This window comes from Colobus angolensis, unplaced genomic scaffold (genome assembly GCF_000951035.1).
Source record: "Colobus angolensis palliatus isolate OR3802 unplaced genomic scaffold, Cang.pa_1.0 Scaffold7, whole genome shotgun sequence".
NCBI classification, from domain to species: Eukaryota; Metazoa; Chordata; class Mammalia; order Primates; family Cercopithecidae; genus Colobus; species Colobus angolensis.
Window position 1 is genome coordinate 1,522,031 of NW_012120709.1, and position 12,445 is coordinate 1,534,475.

Sequence of the window (12,445 nt, forward strand, 5' to 3'; positions counted from 1 at the left end):
GCTGGGAAGATTTCTAGTAAAAGGTGATACCTGAGCAGAGGCTCAAAAAATGAGTAGGCATTCATCAGATCAACAAATAGAAAGGGTATTCCAGGTAGTACAAACAGCATGTACCATGTAACACAAGTTTTTTAAAAAACAAGAGAATATTGGGCAAACTACAGGTAATTCAGTGCTGTCAGTGTAGGTGGTATGGGGCATTGCACAGAGGAGGGTTTCTCAGTTTTGAAACTATTGCTATAGACATTGAAATGTCTACGGGGCTAGACATTTTTGTTGGGATGAGGGCTATCTTGTGTATGGTAGGATGTTTCGCGGCATCCCTGACCTCCACCCACTAGATACCAGTAGTATCCTTCCCTTCCCACCCCTACAACTGTGACAACCAAAAATGTCTCTAAACTGAGGGACAAATTGCCCACAGTTGAGAACCACTAAAATAGAGCAGGATGAGATGGTAAGGGGGATGTCAGAGATACCATGGGGGAATATGTGCACCATGCTAAAGAGTTTAGACTTGTATTAATTCATCCAACTATTCATTCACTTGACAAATAATGAATGTTAAATGTATGCCAGCCAGTGTTCTGGGTGCCTAGGATATAACAGTGAACAAAACAGACAAATCTCTGGCTTTCTATGGCTTATGTTCTACTGATAAGCAATAAACAATAAACTCAATATATTAGTGGACACAATTGTATATTTTAAGATGATAATGCTATGGGAAAAAGGGAGATAGGAGTTTTACTGTGGGAGACAGATAGCAATTCTCAATATGGTAATCACTATCAGGGGGAAAAATATGTTTTATTTCACTAAATAAAAGGACTTTCTAGTATACTTTATCTACAGGCAAGTAATTACAGATTCACATATTATTAGAAAATCCAGTCTTTTCTATTTAATATGGATTGGACTACTCACCCCTCTTATGGTTCATGAGGAGAGAACAAGTTTCAAATGGCTCATTCATTAATTCATTAGTTCAACACTTAAGAAGAAGCCAGCAACCACTGTGCCACACACTGGGGATGGATAAAAGATAAATGTTGTACAGTTTCTGCCTACGAGGCTCTCATAGAAGTGCTCTCATGTAAATTATGATTATAGTAATATATGATTGAGGTATAATGGATGTATATTCAAATGTTCAGAGAACCCAGAGAAAGAGTGGACACGCCTGGGGATAAGGAGAAGGCTTCACAGAGGAGCTGCCATTTGAAATGGGGCTGGAAGGATGAGGAAAAGTTTGCCTGGAAAAGAAATATCAAAAGAGGATTCCAGGCCAACGTGTGAAGACATGAGAAATTATATCCATAGGTATAAAAACCCTGAAATCAGTTTAAAACGGATCTTTCCTCAGTCTCATGACATCTGGATTGTTTTCTTTATCCTTCCTGGTTCTCAGATCTGGAATTTCTCGGGTCTAGTTGTACCAGTTTCTTTTTTTTTCTTTTTTTTTTTTTTTTTTTGAGACGGAGTCTCGCTCTGTCACCCAGGCTGGAGTGCTGTGGCCGGATCTCAGCTCACTGCAAGCTCCGACTCCCGGGTTCATGCCATTCTCCTGCCTCAGCCTCCCTAGTAGCTGGGACTACAGGCGCTGCCACCTCGCCCGGCTAGTTTTTTGTAGTTTTTTAGTAGAGACGGGGTTTAACCATGTTAGCCAGGATGGTCTCGATCTCCTGACCTCGTGATCCGCCCGTCTCGGCCTCCCAAAGTGCTGGGATTACAGGGTTGAGCCACCGCGCCCGGCCTTGTACCAGTTTCTTACCTGTACAATGAAGGGTTGGATGAGATGATCTCTAAAGTTTCTTTCAGCTGGAATATTCTATGATCCTATGATTCCATGATTTTATTCTTGTTCCCACTTTTTCAGAGGTTAATTCCTACTGTTTCCAAGTCATTCTTTGTCTCCTTTTGTACTTTCTTTTTTCATTTATCTTAGACAAATTCTCTCATTCCCTGTCCTTACCACATCGAAACAGCATAACCTGTTTATTGCCTATTGTTTTCTTTACATATTGCCTATCTCTAAGAGATTATTTGAACAATGCATATTTATGTTTACGGCACTAATACTTAGGTGAATACTTTCCGAAGGCCAAAAGGGAATAAGAGTAAATACGCCTCTGCTAGGGATTTTTTGCAGAGCCAAATTATCAATTAATTGAATATTTATTTAGCTTTTCCCATGAGCCAGCAGTATGCGTGCCACAGAAAAGTTTATAGGCAAGGGCAAAAAACAATACCTTCCATTAAGGCATTATAGCCCTCTAGGGGAGGAAGGTAAATATATAATAAATATAATGCAAAAAGAAGCAATCATAGCTAATTTAATGCAAAAGATAACTTGGAGTATAAGATGCAAAGAAATGTGCATAAAGCAAATTATTTGAAGTGTGCGGTAAAAGCATAATAAATTTTTGTTAGATAACTGACAATCATGGATTCTTTGATAGGTGAAAGACAGTGGTACAGTTCTCTCAAACTTCTCTGCTCAAAGAAATGAAAAGGAAAACAAAACAAAAAAAATGCTAGGAGTAGAAACCACCTGACCTTTTAAAAAATGTTCTGGAAAGAGGATGAATGTAAGAACAATAGTGACAATACCCTGTTACATGCCTATCATAAGATTTAACCAAGCATTTTCACATAGGCTGTTCCATACTTTAGTCAATGACATCACTACCTCCAAGCTACAGGCTGCTGAATTCTATGAATGATTATCTCTTGATCTAGCTCTTATTTTCCATTTGCATTGCCTTAAGTTTACATGTTCTCTACTTCCCAGATTTTTGCAAAAGCCGGTCTGGTCTGCCTGCTTCTGCTCCATCAACCACTCTGCTTCAAAGAGAGCTTTCTGGACTGCCTATCTGACTTCAGTACTTTGCTGCTGAGGAATAATTTGGCCTCTCAATGCCTGAAGAAGAAAAGTTGAAACTTTTTTTTTTAATATCTAAAATAGTCAAAATAATTTATTAAAATATGTAAGAAAAATGCTAAGTCTGCAATAGAGTTATGAGAATAGGTGAATGGGTAATTTATACAAAAGAAAACAAAAATAATAAACACATGAGGGAAATGTTCAACCTTGGTATTAACAATCAGATAAATTCAAATTAATGCAAAAGTTATTACAATACCATTTTTACTATCAAATACTCGAGGCATATACAAATATATGGAATATCATAATGAATGCTTTATGTACCCACACCTTGCTTATGAAGTCATCCCACATCACCCAATTTTTTTCACAATAAAACAATACCAAATAATGGTAAAATTATTACATTATATACCCTTGGTGGTATTGTAAAATTGGCAGTACTGTTTTATTTTTTTTCATTGATAATTTTTATTTAGTTTTTTTTTTTATATACTTTAAGTTCTAGGGTACATGTGCATAGCGTGCAGGTTTGTTACATATGTATACTTGTGCCATGTTGGTGTGCTGCACCCATCAACTCGTCAGCACCCATCAATTCATCATTTGAAAAGTTGAAACTCTTTAGCGTGACAACCAAGACACTCTATAGTTTGACTTTCACCTACACGCTGGTCTTGAAACTCCTTCATTTGCCTGTATTTAAATCATGATTTATGCCATTTTCTCAGCATGATCTCTTCCCTTGTACCACCAAATCTTTGTTAACTCGGTTCCCTTTTTTCGGATGCTCCCTCACCTTCATTTCTACTTACTAGTCTTGCCCTCCTAATTGTAAGGAGCCAGGACTACTACACAGAACCCCAGAGTAGGTGGCTGCTGGCTTCAGAGAATAACTGGAACCAGAAACTAAAATGTCAAGGGGGTTTTCTCTGTTTGTGTGAGCCTCTCAAATCAGACTTTCTGCGTACAAAGCCCAGGCTTTTAACAAGAATGGTCTAATATCTTAACAAGTGTGTGAGAAATTCACTTAAATTGATGGGGTTCTGCTCTTGGTATAAAGAGGGACTTAGGCTCTGATAAACACAGAACATTATTGAAAACATTAATTGAAATCAACTAAAAGCTTTAGATTCCAAACAATGCACATGAAACAAGTGGGTTGTGATGAAGCACTGAGTTATTCCAGTGAGCTGGGACACTCTTCAGCAGAAGCTCTGCTTGGGGCTGCAATGTGATGCAATATAAGTAGTAGTTGAAGTTAAGTAAAAGCAGGTTGGTATTTATATTTTTAATTCCTGTTCTATAGTATATTTCTTACTGATTCCAGCATGTATAATGTGTTATTAAATATTTATGCTGTAATTCCAACACCCTAAATTTTCTGCATTCATCGACAGGCAACAGAGTAGAATAGTTGAGAACATGGGCTCTGAGTTGGAATCTCAGCTCTGCCATTTACTAGCTGTATGACCTTGGGCAAATAACTTAAACTCACTGTTCCTCAATGTTCTCATTTGAAAAATACAGATAATATTAGTTCCTAACTCATACAATTATTATGAGAGTTAAATGAGCTATTCAAAGCACTTAGAATGGTGCTTGGGACAATATAAGCACTTTACAAATATTGGCTATTAATATTGCTATATACATTTAGATGTCACTGGATTTAATCCTCATAACAATATTCCAACATGGAAAGAAGATGATGATGATGACAATGATCATTATTGCCGTTTTATAAAAGGGAATATGGAGACTTATATTGTAAAGTGACTTTTTCAGAGTCACACAGCTAGGTCTTGAAGGAGCTGGGATATCAATTTACGTCTTCCAAATCAAGGTCTAGAAATTTTATAATTGCATTTAACAGAAAAATTCCTGTTGTCTGCATCATAAGGTAGAGTCAGTGAGGTTCCTAAAAAAACACAAGTCCAGGCTTCCTCTGTCCAACCCAAGATCCAACTCTTCCCCTAGTGTAAGGTGAGGGACTCTAGTACCTAGCAGTAATTAACTCAAACCCAAACTCATCAAGAAACTATAAATCTTAGATGGCTGGATGTTGATAAACATTATCACTTTTTCTGAAACTCAGATGGTTCTGAATGTGTTGGGTAGCACTTAAAATGAAAGAATATAATTTTTCTTTGAAGTGTATAAATTAATCTTGTTCAGTGAAGAGGTATAAGATTTGGAAAACTGAGGCTTTTTTTTTTTCCATGGAAATAGAAATCTGGTTTGTTGAATGAGTCATAAAATGATTGTAAACAAAGAAACATGCATTTAGTCATTCATCCATTCATCCAATATTTATTGATCACATATATGCCAGGCACTGTATGTAAGATACACTATCTATTCTTTAAGAACAGATTCTGCTTAGGGAACTGCTGAATGCAGAACAGAGTCATTCCATCTCAGAAGTGTCCAAGCAAATGTAGTACTCACTCCCCTGTTAAAACCTGAAAGCAATGACAAAGCTCCTCTAGCTTACACTCAGCCAGTCTCTCACTGACCTGGGTCAGCCTGTCCTTCCAGGAAGGAATCAACCAATAGTGCTAACATGGCGGCAAAGACTAATGATAGATTGCTCCTCTCATCCTCATCATTTCCCACAATCTCTGCCCATTTTTATCCCTTAGGCCACAAGTGGATGACGTGGGTTACACATGTATTTCTCCCTTTCCCCGGTATGTAAATCAGTCTTTCTTCTATCGCTGACCAGAATCAATTAGCCTTGCCAGTATGAGGATTCCTCTCCTGCTGGTCCCTGGACACATGGAGTCCAAAAATATCCTGGTGGTGAAGTCTGTATTCAATGAGACCCTTGTGTATCTGCTTGTAAGAGTGTGCTCACTTTGGGACCCAGGATCTTCAACCTTGCAGATCCCAAAGTTACAGGAATGGGGAAGATAAAATTTCTAAGTGGATTAAAGGGAATGATTAGAGGTGAATCACTTTTGATTCAACTCCTTGATTCTAGGTTTATGTTTCTTCATACTAGGAATTCAGCATCATGTAGAGATTTTAAACTCAATGGATAGGCTGCATCCTGAAGGATAGTGCCCACTCTGGTACCACTTACTTTAGTCCAGTTCTTCCTAGCAGCAGACATCAAGCCTGAATTAGCTAGGAAAGACATTTGTTACAGAAAATACCTGTGAGAGAAAATGAGGATAGACTGGAGGAGGCTGGGACAGCCCTCAGACTATGATGCCGGCCTCATCTCTGTGAAGGATAAGGGACAGGCAGGAGGAAGTGGTCAGAAAATGTTGTCAAGGTCGACAGAAAGTCCTGCAACTCTCAGGGATGGCTGTCTTAGTATTCCTGCTGCAATTATTGGCATTGTTTGAGGGCAACCTGTGGAAAGTATAGCCCGTGGAAAGCATGGGGACTTGATGTGTACAGAGTGGTGGATGCAGCCACTGGGAGACTGGAGGACACCTGCCAATTGTATATTCATAGTAGGATTGCTAAGAGGTGCATGTTATATTTTCATGATAAACACAACTCTGTTCTAAGCCCTGGGGACACAAGAGTGAGCAAGAAAGATATGGTATCTGCTTCAGGGAGCATACAGTCTAGCGGGGAACAGCTAAGCATTCACAGCTTAGTGTAACAAGTGCCACGAAGTACAGAGGCAGTGATTTCCAGCCCAGTGTTGGGTGAGGGGAGCAGGGCTCAGGGAGAAATTCTTCAGGGGCCGTCCTGTGTGGTAGTAAAGAGCCCAGACTTTGCATGCATTTGAATGCAGGCCTCTTTACTCTCTAGTTCTGTGCCCTTGGGAAACCTTATAACATCTTTGTGCCCCAGTGTTCTCATCTATAATGTGGAAGAATGTAGTACCTACCTTATAGGCAGTTGCAGTGATAAAATCCCATTATATCTCTACAGACCACTTAGAAAGACAGAGGCACACAGTGCCCAAGCACATTACTTGTTAAAGCACAAAGTTTAAAGGGAGTGAGGGTAGCTCTGAGGCTGGAGATGTGGGCTGACCAGTTCACAGAGATCCTGATCTGCCAAACTATCATCTGTTCATTTTCCAGGAGTCAGGGAGCAACAATGCATGCCCAAAGGGAACTTGCCATCAGTGGCTTTATGATATCACAGGGAGGGCACCTCCAACCTGCTATCAGCTGTCATTGTAGATAGAAAAGCTGCTCTGGTCCTCAGGATGGGAGTCTCTGCTCTTTCCAGGCATTACCAGTTCTTGGACCAAGTCCTTTTCATATAGGAAGTGTCCAAGCAAATGTAGCACTCACTCCCATGTTAAAACCTGAAAGCAATGACAAGGCTGCTCCAGCTTATGTTCAGCCAGTCTTTCACTGACCTGGGTCAGGCTGTCCTTCCCTGAAAGGATCAGGTGACCCTCACCTGCACAAGTGGACCCTGGGGCCTGTATTACTTTTATTTCTTTTTTCTTCTCTTGCTATTTGAAGTTTGCCTAGCCCACACCTGCCTGACAGCCTTGGGTTTCAAGTCCAGATTTGTCGATATCCCCTAACAATCTGTGAGGTCTGGAAGGCTTGCAACATCACTTTTTATTACTTTTAAAAACTTCTAGTAACCAATTCGCAAGAATTTTCTTTCTGACAGCTTCTGATATTAGAGGGCCCAGGAATCTATAAGCCCCAGGGGCTTAAACCCCTCTGATGAAATAGGTGTTATAAGATTTTTGTTTTTAGTCGAAGACCATTTTATAACAAGAGGCAGGTGAACAAAATATCATTTCACTTAGACTCTGACCTGAATTGTGATTGCCTAACTTTTTTTTTCTTCAATTTTCAACTTCACTCCACAGAGTTCAAGTTGTCAGAATTACCAAGCCCTCTTTGACTTCTTGGAGCTCTAATAGGAAGAGGGAGATATTACAGCTCAGGATATGGTGCATGTGCCTTCCTGTGGCAGAATGAAGGGAAGGAGGGTAAGGGAGCTTCTAGTTACTGAGCTTCTACAATGGACCAGTCATCCTGCCAGATAGTTTATATTTATTCTTTCAGTTAATCCTCATAACCTCCCTTTGATGTGTGTACTCTGACCTTTGCTTCATGTAAGAGCAAATAGAGATTCAGGAAAAATAAATACTTTGACCATTATCTCACTGGTAGAAAGGAGCAGATTTGGTGTTTGAGCTTCAAATCCTCTCCATTCTCTTTCCCCTAGTCCACACAGTCGATTTTACTACTTCTGCCCAATGACCTCCATCCTACTACTGGTCATTCAGTATTAAAACCTGTTAGCTCCTTCTTTTATTAAAACCTTTTATCCTCATCCAATTGCCAGGTCCCAGTATTTCCGTTTTCACTGCATTCCCCTTGTTTGCAACCTATCCTTGTTGACACCCTGCTGGCTCAGACTCTTTTCTTGAAATAACTACAATAATTGCTTATGTAATCCTCCTTTTTTCAGTCTCCATCTTTGTAATTCATACTGTGGAAGGATTTTCCTAAAATCGTGTTCTGAAATCGCCACTACCCTGCTCAAAATCCTTCAATGCTTTTCCCTGCCAATGGCAAACAATCCCAAATCCCTAGTTTTACATTTAAGAGCTTCTGCAGTGAGTCCCCAGCCCACCCCTTCTCTCTCATCCCTCATGATTCTTTTCAGCATGAAACCTCTATTCCATGCAGACTGATCTATCTGCCACCTCCAGAGCATACCTGGAGCATTCCTGCCTTATGGCCTCTGACTGTGCCATCCTCTCTCAGAATACCCTTCTGTGTCCCCTCCTACCAGAACTCACCCCTTAGTCACCAGTTGAAAGTGTTCTTACGTTTTTTGGAAGCCCCTCCGTACTTGTACATCTGCACTGAGCAAAGACCACTGAAAATGTTGGCTGCTTTCTTCACAGGTAAGGCCATTTTCCCTGAGACTTGGCAAATGAAGTCTTGGTAAATTGAAGGTAAGAACATGAATTTCTCCCTAATTCCCTTCCTTCAACTGTGTCTATCACAAAAACTAGGTGCATTGTAAGTACTCAATCAAAATAAGCTAGTGACTTATAGAGAACCAAAAATGATACTTTCTAAGGCATCGTGGTCAAACATCTAACTAGCTAATGCTCGAGGCCAGAGTCAGTAGAAAATGACAGCCCTGTTCTGAACCCTGAAGCCAGAAGAAGTGTCTTCCTGAATTGCCACAGTAACTACTTAAGAAGTTACTCCCGGCCGGGCGCGGTGGCTCACGCCTGTAATCCCAGCACTTTGGGAGGCCGAGACGGGCGGATCACGAGCTCAGGAGATCGAGACCATCCTGGCTAATACGGTGAAACCCCGTCTCTACTAAAAAATACAAAAAACTAGCCAGGAGAGGCGGCGGGCGCCTGTAGTCCCAGCTACTTGGGAGGCTGAGGCAGGAGAATGGCGTAAACCCGGGGGGCGGAGCTTGCAGTCAGCTGAGATCCGGCCACTGCACTCCAGCCTGGGCGACAGAGCGAGACTCCGTCTCAAAAAAAAAAAAAAAGAAGTTACTCCCTCCAGGCTCTGTTCACGAAGATCTCCCAACACTACTGGGTATCTTCCAAATATGCAGCTCTGATGATCTTACTCTTTGCTGTTGATGCCCTTCTCATTCTCTTTGATGATTTTTCTTCTTTGCTTCTTTTCCTCCACCCTTCTTATGCCTTCTGAAAGGCTACTTTGGGGAGGACAAGATCTGGCCTATCAAGCTTTTGGGAAGTCACATGCCAGGTCCTTTTAACCAGGACAGTTGTCCTGACATATCCCAAAGAATTCGTGTAGTTTCCAGAGAGTGTGGGCCAAACTCCAGCTTTATTGAGTAAGGAGAGTTTGTTTCAGAAAAGACATAGAAGGGTGACAGTGACAGTAGAGTGCTGCTGAGTTTTAATTTTGTAAATGCTGGTTCCTTTTCTTTCCCTGTTTTTGTTTTTACCTCTATCAACCTACAAAGATCTATGGCTTCATTTCCTACAAACTTTTCTCGTAATGAGACAGTGCATGGGGATATAAGGCAGGAAAGACGTAGGCCAGCTACTGTGGATTGCATTTAAATGTTTGTTAATTTTGTTTTTTGGTTCCTAGACCTATTTATTTCTGCCTTCAGCTTTAGCTCTAGGCCTGGATTAATTTTCTTGATGAGGTGACAATTTATCATTAGAACAATTCATCACATACTCTGAGAGGCCTGTGCAACTATACAAATGTGGGCAGAGCCCATCAATGTAAGAGTAACTGGCATTTGGACAGCATGCCTCAGACTGCAAAGCACTTTTATGTATATTGTTACAGCCAATCCTTGTATCGACTCTGTGAAGTAGGTCTTACTATATTTGGAAACTGAGGAAAGGTGTGGGGAAAAAGAACTCAATGTTATTCATAGGCTTATTATGTACCAGGCACTGTGAGGTGCTTTTATATATCATCTTACCAAATCCTCACAACGCCCCTAGGAAGTTAAGGATTAATATTTATGTGTTATTATAGATAAAATGGTGCATGCATCCCTGGACAGAGAGCGCTACCAACTCTTGTTTACACTGTCCCACGTAAAGCACCATAGTAAACGTTTTATGTGCATTCTCCCATTTATTCCTCATTAGCTTTCACACTGTTCCCATGTTACTGATGGGATAACAGCCACTGAGAAGTTTAATAACTTGTTGAAGGTTACACAGCTATTAATTAACAGGGTTAGGATGTCTACTTAGGTTTGTGGACATCAAAGCCCATCTCTTTTTGTTTATTCACTAACGACTTATGCTGAGGTCACCCACCTGGTGGGTAGAGAATTCAGGATTTGAACCCATGACCTGGGATTCCAACCTAGGTTCATTCTTCTCCACTGCACTGCTGCTTCCAACTCAAGAAAGACAACTGTGCTACAGTTTCCTAAGCACTGTGCTGATGTCTAGCCTGAGAAAGTAATGCAATTTTTATAGGTCCAAGGACAAATGAGAAAAATGAATTCATTCAGTTTAAATGATTCATCTTTATTCTGCGATTATGCTCTTTCAACTTTTGTAGGTGTTAAATGTACATTATTTTGCAGAATAATAAAGTGGAGGCTTTTTGGTTCTATTTTAAAACTATACTCCTTTTTCACAAATAAAATGTTAGACAAGATGCCACAGACTTAAATTTCCCTACTCTTCTCTTCTAAATACAACTAAGCACCATGGAAATAGTTCAACATAGAGCCATAAAAGGTTTTTGAAAGGTGTTAAGAAAGTGAACCTGCTAGAGACCTCAGGACCTGAAGAAAGACAGTTCTCTGGTCTCTTAGTCCATTTTGTCTCTTCTGCTACTACAACGGAATACCACAGACTGGGTAATCTACAAGAAATATAAATTTATTTGGCTCACAGTTTTGGAGACAGGGAAGTCCAAGGGCATTGTACTGACATCTGGCAAAGGTCATCCCCAAACAGAAGGCAAAAGAGCTTGAGAGCACATGTGAAAGAGAAAGCATGAGGGGCCAGGCTTGCTTTTATAACTATTCACCCTTCTGACAACAGATCCACTCCCATATTAACTACATTAATCCATTCATGAGGGCTCCACCCTCATGACCCAATCATCTCTTATTGGAGCCTATCTACCAATGCTGTTACATTGGAGATTAAGTTTGCAACATGTTAATTTTCAAGGGCACATTCAAACCATAGCATTTTGCCTCAGGCACCCAAAATTTATGTCCTCACAATGGAATATACATTCATTTCATCCCCAAAGTCGCCAAAGTCTTAACTCATTCCAACATCAACTCAAAAGTTCAAAGTCCAGAGTCTCATCTAAATCAGATATGGGTGAGACTCTGGGCATGATCCATCTTAAGGCAAATTCCTTCCAGCTATGAGCCTGTGAAATCAAAACAAGTTATCTCCTTCCAAAATAAAATAGTGAGAAAGGCACAGAACAGACATTCTCACTCCAAATGGAAGAAAGAGCCAGGAAGAAACGGAGAGCTCATGCTCAGTAAGTCTAAAACCCAACAGGAAAACAATATTAAGTCTTAAAGCTGGATAATAATCTCCTTTAATTCTATGTCCCATATCCTGAGCACACTGGTGTGGGGGTTTGACCATCAGGGCCTTGGACATCCCAAACTCCATGACTTTGCTGGGCTCAGTCCACATTTCAGGCCTCTCAGGTTGGCATTGCACATTCATAGCTCTATAGCTCTGGGGTCTTCTTCTGAATTCACTAGAATTGCCCTTAGTGCTCTGTTCATGGCAATATAGGCTTTTTCTAGCCTGCTTCTTCAAATTCTTCCAACCTCTACCCATTATCCATTACCCAGTTCCAAAGTTGCTTCCACATTTTCAGATATTGTTATAGCAACAAATCCACCTCAAGTACCAATTTTATGTCTTAGTCTATTGTCTGCTGCTGTAACAGAATACCACAGACTGAATAATTTATATAGAATAGAAGTTTATTTGGCTCACAGTTCTGGAGGTTGGGAAGTCCAAGAGTATGGTGCTGGAATCTGGTGAGGGGCTTCTTTCTTTATCCTCCCATAATAGAAGTCAGAAAGGCAAGAGAAGTATAATAAAGCATGAGGGGCTGGGTTTGTTTTTATAACAACTCA